Genomic DNA, 8,178 nt, shown 5'->3' with positions numbered 1-8,178 from the left:
ACTGCCTCCCTTCCACTTACCCAGCTGACAACTTAGCAGCCCCACTGGTAGCACAGGAGAGACCAGCACTGACAGTGAGGAGTGCTCGTGGGAGGCCCAAAGAAAGAAATTCAGCGTGCCAGAGCCTTGCTGTGCATCTTCCTTTAAGCCAGACTGTCCTATACCAAAGCTTTATGGTGCATGGGGCAGCCTTGTTCAGGTACACCTACAATACATGCTTAGGAAGTGTTTCCTCTGAGACAAAGGGATAGGGACTAAGGGAAACATGAAGGCTTGTCATCTTTACAGACGGAGTTATAAAGACCACAGAACCCTGAGCTGTGCCTTGCAATCTTGCCTCTAGTGAACAGGTCTACATGCACATTCTAACTGATAAAGGTAGAACATAGTCTGGCTGGTTTTAGCTTCATTAAATGAAAATGTGATTATGCATATATGTAGATATTTAACTTAAATAACAATATTGACACCATCAGTGATACAGGGGGAGAAAGTCCCAGTGGAACCAAACTGCCAGAACCTTTGAATTTACCAACTACTTGGCTCAACAGAAGTCTGTCCTTCTCCAGAGCAAGGTGGTGGTCTGTTTAGTATTAGGACTTCATTCAACCTTTATTATTAGAAAATAACTTAAATACCTAAATGATATTTATTTTGCTTAATTAAATTTATTTACATACAATGGATTTCAGAAAACTGTTAACGAAAATAAATCTCAGTAGGGTAAAGCTCTGAAACTACAGAGAAGCTGATTACTAGAGACACGTTAAAAAAGGTGACAGAATTGAACAGGTTTTTGTGTGCTACACAACCAAAAAAGGGTGTTCAGATACAGAACTGCATTTCTCTGAAAATTATTTAAGTGTTCAAAATTACTTTAACAATTTACAAGGAAAGTATTGTTTCCTTATAGTCTTTAAAAACACATTAATACAATATAAACAATTAAGGCTTTTGAAATGAAAAACATTCAGTAGTTGAACTGGTAGATGCCATTACAATGTTGGGTAATGGTGTAACATCATGATGCAAAAGCTTTCAGTCAGTCATTGGTACAAACAACACTGCATGACCAGCTTTAATCATGTCATGCACTTCTAAAATACCACTTTTTAAATTGAAACTTCTCCCCTCCCTTGGTAGATCTACAGTAGCTTGAATTAGCTTCTATTTTGGCATTTTCTTTTAAAACTAGATTTAGAGACTGAGGTAAACACGGTGATGAACAGGCTCACAGATGGATTGCTGATTTAACATGGCAGTTGCACCATTTGGGTTGGTGTAAGCATGGCCTCTTGCAGACATCACTAATGCAAAGTGTTAGGAAAGTTAAGAAATAATTTAATAGTAAAATGCCCCAGTCAAGACACTCAATGTGGTGACAAGTTATTTGACTTAACACTGGAAGCTAGGGGCAAGTTCTGCAGGAGCCAGTGTGGTATGGTTCCTCTGCAGTTTCTTTAATAAGCTCATGTGTGCATGTGAAAAGTCACTCTTAAAAGCTGTACAGGTAATAGCTCTGCCTCTGCTCACTGGATAAAATGATAATCAAGTTAGTTCTTTCATTGAAAGCTGTAATATGACTGATAAACCAAACCTCTGGCATGTAACATCAGAGCTTTGTCAGGGTGAGTAGTGTAGGGAGCTGACAGTATTTTCACTCCCTTGTAGAGGAAGGAACGAAGGGCAGTCACAGCCTCTGACTGCAAGGATACAGAGCATTCAGACATTCCTTAGCTCTGAGCCAGCACACTCCCCATACTTAAAAGTACCGCTATCTTTCCCTTTTTCTTTTACTGCAACTGTGTACACTGTAAAATACAGAGAAAACACCCCTTCACCAGTGCCCATTCGGCTAACAGAACCCCATGCAACCTGGGGTGAAGCAGGAACTGCTTTCTCTTTGCAAATACAAACTCCATCCACGACTGTGCTGCCAAGGTGTGAGCAGCCCTACTCTTGAACATAACCTAACAGCACAACTGAGTTCAGGAGTTACCAAACTACAGGTGAAGAAACACTTGCTGTGTCAGCTTTGTCTCTCACCATCAGCGTACCTGTGGTGACTTTTCACAAGCAGGTTTGCTGTCTCTCCACAGTGGTCTTGAAGACCACCAGCCACTATGCTTTTCCAAGCAAAACAAGGATTTTATTCCCACAGCAATCATCTTTCCCTACAGGAAATGCAACTCGGTCATAAAGGGCTGCAGTTGCCAGCACACACACACTGTTACTTACCTCACACAGAACCTGCCTGAAAATTTTCACTCTGAAGGATTTCACTACAACTCAATTGTAAACAAAACTGGTCAGTAATACAAACCTGCTCCTTGTGGCTCTGGTTAAGCTGCAATAATAAAAGCCCTAAAATTCAGACACCAAAATACTGAAAAGAAAATAAAGTTCCAATGGAAGAACAGGTAATATGCTAACAAGTTAGAAAATCTGAAGAGAACAGATAGATTTGAAACTGAGCTTGCTTTTTCCTTTAAAAATACACAATATTATCTCTAGCTTTCCTCTTTAAAAAGCTGGAAAAACAGATGAGGCTTTCTTATTTAGTCAGACTTTTCGAGAGAGTAGTGTTGGTCATCAGCTTCCTCTGCACCCCTAGGACATTCCAGCTACAGCTGGAAGTACAGGCTTTTATTTCAGTTGTTTCACCCAGCACTCTGCTTGCAGAGCCAATATTGGTAATAAACTCTGAAAAACACTAATGAATTACAAGACTGAAATGTCCTGTTGCTCCCCTGGGCTGCATCTGGTAGGACAGTTGGATATTGGAATAGAGACACATTTAATAACAACCAGCACTAGAAGGGGACCGCAGCACATACAGCTGCATGTGGCCTTCTCTTACAGATGTTAAGGTGGTGGTGTTGCAAACACTGTGTTCCACAGAGCTGTACTATGGGACAGGAAGGACACTGTCACTCATTACAGTCCTTCAGAGACATACATGCCTTTTTTAGTTCCCCAAGACTGAAGCTGACAGGTTCACAAAGAATATTTCAAGAGAGTTGCAAAGCCTTTCAGGAAAGCAGTTGGCTCACGTCTTCTAAGTGCACATACAGCGTGGGCAGAAGGAATTGTCCTAGCTTGATTAGAGCTGGCACATTTGATAAACTAATATGCACTTAATGACAGGATGCACTGGGAATTCCTTACATGGAGACGGCCAGCCCATCACGGCCTCCACATGAAAGCTGTTGGCATAAGCTAGATGGAGGTTAAACTGCGCTCTGTCCTCATGGGCTACGTGCCTGAGCAGCAGAGGAAGAGGGGCATCAGATCTGGCTAACACAGCTGGGCTTGGAAGACTCCTGCCTGTTGTGTATTCCTGGAGCTGCACTGTCTGTCAGCACTACTGTTTCCTCTCTCGGATTCTGTAATTCCCATTACATTTCATAACTTGCTGTTGCCAAAAAGGATGTTGCAGTGACTAAGTTTTTACTGAGATTTTTCCTACAGCTCTGGTATTTCAGAGCATCAGAGTTCTGTGTAAACACTGTTTTCATCAGCAGTGCTTCTGTCTGGAGGCAGCAGTGTCCATATCCCCATGCTCTGCGGGGTTTACCTGATCACAAGCGTAAGGATGAACTCAGCTGCACAGAGCAGCCCACATGAGCAAGCCCTAGGGAAGAGCACTCAGTGCAAACAGCAGTGACTAGATATTGCCAGCTCCTACAAAGGGGAAAGTTGTCTGTTTCCAGCGTGTCACTACCCCAAACCATGACAAACCCAAGGCGGAACCCCTTACCCAACCCAGTTCAGTTTCCTGACACACCAGTGTTTTGTCCAGCTGCAATTTTGGCCCTTTCCTTGGCACGTGCCACTGAACCACAACAAAAATCAACAGGTTTCAGACAAAAATTACCAGTTAGCCCAGCTTCTTCTGAAACACATTTAGAAGGCATGTAAAAATGCTGAACTATGGCAGGTGAAATCCTCAAGACTGCTTAGTTAGCATCACCTTAACTGGGAAGAGTTACAGCTGAAGTCTTGAAGTCTGCAAGTTTTACTGATAGCTTCAGCAAGAGAAGAGAACATGAACTTCCAGCTGCAAGTACCTAATTGCTTCATCCAGCTCTGTGATGGAAGATCTGAGTTTGTGTGAGCTACAGGCAGTGTCTGCATGAGACACTCACAGATCAATTCCCGTGAGTTTCACAACAGGTATCACTTAAGCTGGACAGGACCTAAACTGAAGCTGGGTCAGCACTAAAGGGCAGGTCTCAAGAACTTAAAGAAAAAACTTCCCTGGCTTTGTGTCCCTGCCCACCTCCAAGACCTGTTTACATGTGGCCACATCAAACAATTGTATTTCACTCCCACTTGGCCCCAGCAAGACTGTTATCCGCAGCACCAGGGTCTGCTTCCTCAAACAAGTGACTCAGCTAGTGATGAAAGCACTCACAGTGCCTTTGTTTCATCAGATTACATTTAGAGAAACACTTGCCTTTACTTTCATCATATTGCTACAATAAATATTATAATGATTTGTGGCACTGAAACTCTGAATTATTCTCTAAAGACTTCCCAAACGTAGCTACATTTTGTTGACAGTTTTTCTCTGGTGCAGAGATAAACATGGCATCTTGCCTTCTGAGGATTATCAGCTATATAGTTAAAAGTTCTTAACCTCCAAGAACAAGGAATTGCTTGTTTCAACACAGGAAACTTCTTCAGGAGCACAAGCAATCCTAGAAACCGGAAGAGGAACTGTGAAGGCAGAAAGGATCTCTCAGGTTGCAGCAAGTTCTGTAGAGCCAACTCTGCAGGTAAAGAGCACTGGCATAATGACCAAAACTGAACAGCTGACATGTTAAAGGGGCAGGAGTGAAGAACAGTGTGTACAGGGAAAGACACAGCCAACCCACTATGAGACAAGCACACCGGTCATAACCTGGGTGAGATTTGGGCACTGCATGCTGTGTTACAGCTATTTATGTCTAAATTCATACCTAACAGCAAAATGAAGGACAAATTCCTAAACAATCTCCAGAGGTGGTATAGGGACTTCAACACTCCAGTCTGTCTTTCCTCCTCAGCACTTCCCACAGCACTTCTCCATCAGAGCAGATGACAGTTGAGCTTAAGGACATTACTTTGCTACGGGACTGCTGTAAGAACCAGCTGTGAACAAGGAGCTGTATGGAAACACTATGAAATTAACAGCAGACAGCATCACATAAACGATTTTGTACAGAAAGTATCTTCTGTACTGCCAAACCTTCCCACTCAAAAGGGCACTTGTAACAGTCCATTGCTAGTTATGCTAAACTACACTGAATCACAGGAGAAAATGCATATCCTTCAGTTCTTGCGTATCACTGGACTACATGGACATTTCTCAGTGTCAGATTTGGCTTGTTACTCTGGCATAGATGTGAGCAGTGTATCACAACCAAACCCAGGCTTGTTAGTTCCACTTTGCTATAATACACTTTCTAATGAGGATCCTGCATCAACTCCCCGGCTGTTCAAGGTTACAACCTTAAAGAGTCTTTTATAAAAAATACAGTTCTTAATTCAGTACCTTGTATTTAAGGGTGTACTTCCTATAAACTTCAGGAACTGACTACAGTAACCACCCTTATGTTAAGTAGGCCCAAATAAGCAATGAGCTAGCTTTGGGTTAGACAGCTACTGTAGCAGGGAAGAAGAAAGGTTCCATTACAAGTACATCAGCTTCACCTTTTACTTGGCGTGTTTCCTGCTGAATACACCAAAAGATTCAATCTCAGGAACTCAAATCGCCTTTTATTACACATTGGAACGTGTTCTCAAGAACTTGTATACACAAGTTGGAAGAAACATTTGACAACAATGTGAAATATCACGAGGGCAGAGACTGCCTGGCACTGGATGCAAGTGTGGCACTTCGCTTGTGTGCCTGTGGTCCACGGAGCAGCTCTGGAAAGACACCTGGACACAGGCTGTATTGGATGAGCTGGGTGCCTAGCTACAAAAGAGATGTGTTGGCATTGTGTTTGAGTGAAATCTCAGGAATGCTGATTTCATCCTCTGGTGTTACAGCCTTCCTTTGGATCGGCTTTGTTTGGTCTCAGATGCCACATGAGCGTCACAAGGAAAGTGGGTCTGGCTGAGCATTTACAAAGCGCCTTTTAGAACCACATTCACCACTATGGCAGTGCTCAGGTGTCTGCTAATTTTAAGAATACTTGTATTTATCTTTTTCTATTTCACAAGTACAATGCAACAACAAAGATTCCATGATTCTGCTTTCTGTGCTAGCTTTTATCTAGTGGAAAACAAGTTCTACTCTATTTTTCTGGACAGTTTCATATATATTACGCAGGTATATATGGAGCATGTGCATGCTAAATTGTATAATCAGATTTATGTATAAATCTGCACCTTTCCACCACACATGAGCTTCAAAAGAGGCAAATGAAGTAAATAGGAATAGGCACTGTTTTTCCTGGTACTCCATGAATATTTTGTAATACTGTTTTCCAAGCTCACCATTACAGATAAAAGCATTTCTGTGCAGTTTTCTGGATCATCAGATACTCTCATAGATACCAACTGTGACACAGTTGCTTTTGGAATGGTTACTCACAGTAGGGTATAAATTAAGCTTCCAGATGCGTTTCATTTCAGATATTAACAAGCTCATCTGCCTATAACTTTGGCCACGAACAAGCTTAATTTCGTGCAGAACAATGCCCTAGGTTTCAGGGATTCTTTTATCCAAAGCTTCAAGACCTGTAAAGAGAAAAGGGTATAAACAGCAAACTTTGTTGGAAGAGCATGCCTGCCACCTCAAGTTGAAACCCTTTATTCCTTTATCGAAGGGGAAAGGGGATTCTCTGGGAGTTCAGACTTCATGAGGAGCACTGACATTTAACACTTCTTCCTTTGTGACCAAATGACACCAGTGCCTTAACTACTGTATATTAAGTTTCAGGCACATCTGTCCAACTGGAAACATTACCTGAATTCTTCTTACATAAGCAAGTATCTTGGGCAAAGAGACAGACCCAGTAGCCACAGTACCTGCTGCTCCAGCTGCATCTGGTCAAAAAGGAATCTAAAGTGGCAATACTGTCACTGAAAATAAGAAGATAACAAACACTTAGGTCGACATATTTATTTTTCAAGCTCAATAAATAAATGTAAATACACAAATTTGGAAAAAATCTTAGTAACAGAATGTTTTTAAACAACATTCTGGCTTAAAGTCTTTGTTATTGACACTATTGGCAGGTTTTCTGATCTGCTTAAAGTAGGTAAGTTATTATGTTGGTGATCCTCCATTGCATTAATTTGTTTGGCTGCTGCAAAGGAAAAAGGTGTCAGCCTTTGCTGGGACACAGGGAATTACCTGAACCACACACATTAAATAGTAAAATCACTTTTCTGGGCATGACTTTTCTACAGAGTAACTTTTAGATTTACAGTTTGCATATAAGAGACCCTCCTATCATTCATTACTTTATTATAAAAGGGAAACTTGTAAGAAAAGGGGAAAGAAAAAGAAAAAAGGCATGGAAGAAAAGAAGTGATAGAAACTGGCCCTTTGGTAACTAAGACATCCTTCCTTTATCCATCTCAGGCTCATTCTAGGCTTGTAACAGATTTATGTGGTGATGATAGTTTCCCATCACTGCAGCAAGTCTGCTTGAAATAATTTTAAAGCAGCTCCTTACTAGTGAAATTGTCTTTAGAAACCCCCTCACTTACAGACATTCTCCAAACACCTGAAACCAGGAATGTCGGGTTCCACCTGGCTGCAGTAGCTGTCCTGGGTTGCTGTATACTAATGCACCTACCCAGGCTGAGAGCGTGAGCACGTCACTTGTCCAGGAGAAGCAGCCTTTTTCAAAAGTATCTACAAATTTGCTAAGTAGAAATTTTTATCAAAAAGGTTCAGCAAGAAGGTAATTGTTATTGGTGCAATGGAAGTGGAGGAAGATTCGTGGTTCCCTCAAAAGTCAGCAAGTATTGAGTTTCTGTATGCTATAAATACTACAAGACACAACATGTTTATTTGGTTCCCATAAATTAGAAAAATCTGGTTTCCAAAAATTCTAAATTAGTGATTTATAAAACAAAATCTTACACCTAGCCACCTTTCCAAGCAATCTCAGAGAGCAGCCTAGCCCCTCTCCCCCTCCACAAGTGTGCTTTTTAAGGATACATGATTTATAA

The sequence above is a fragment of the Gallinula chloropus genome, assembly GCF_964237585.1.
Source record: "Gallinula chloropus genome assembly, chromosome: 9".
In the NCBI taxonomy this organism is placed as follows: Eukaryota; Metazoa; Chordata; class Aves; order Gruiformes; family Rallidae; genus Gallinula; species Gallinula chloropus.
The sequence above is the reverse complement of the archived record's forward strand: the minus strand, read 5'-3'. Positions refer to the sequence as shown.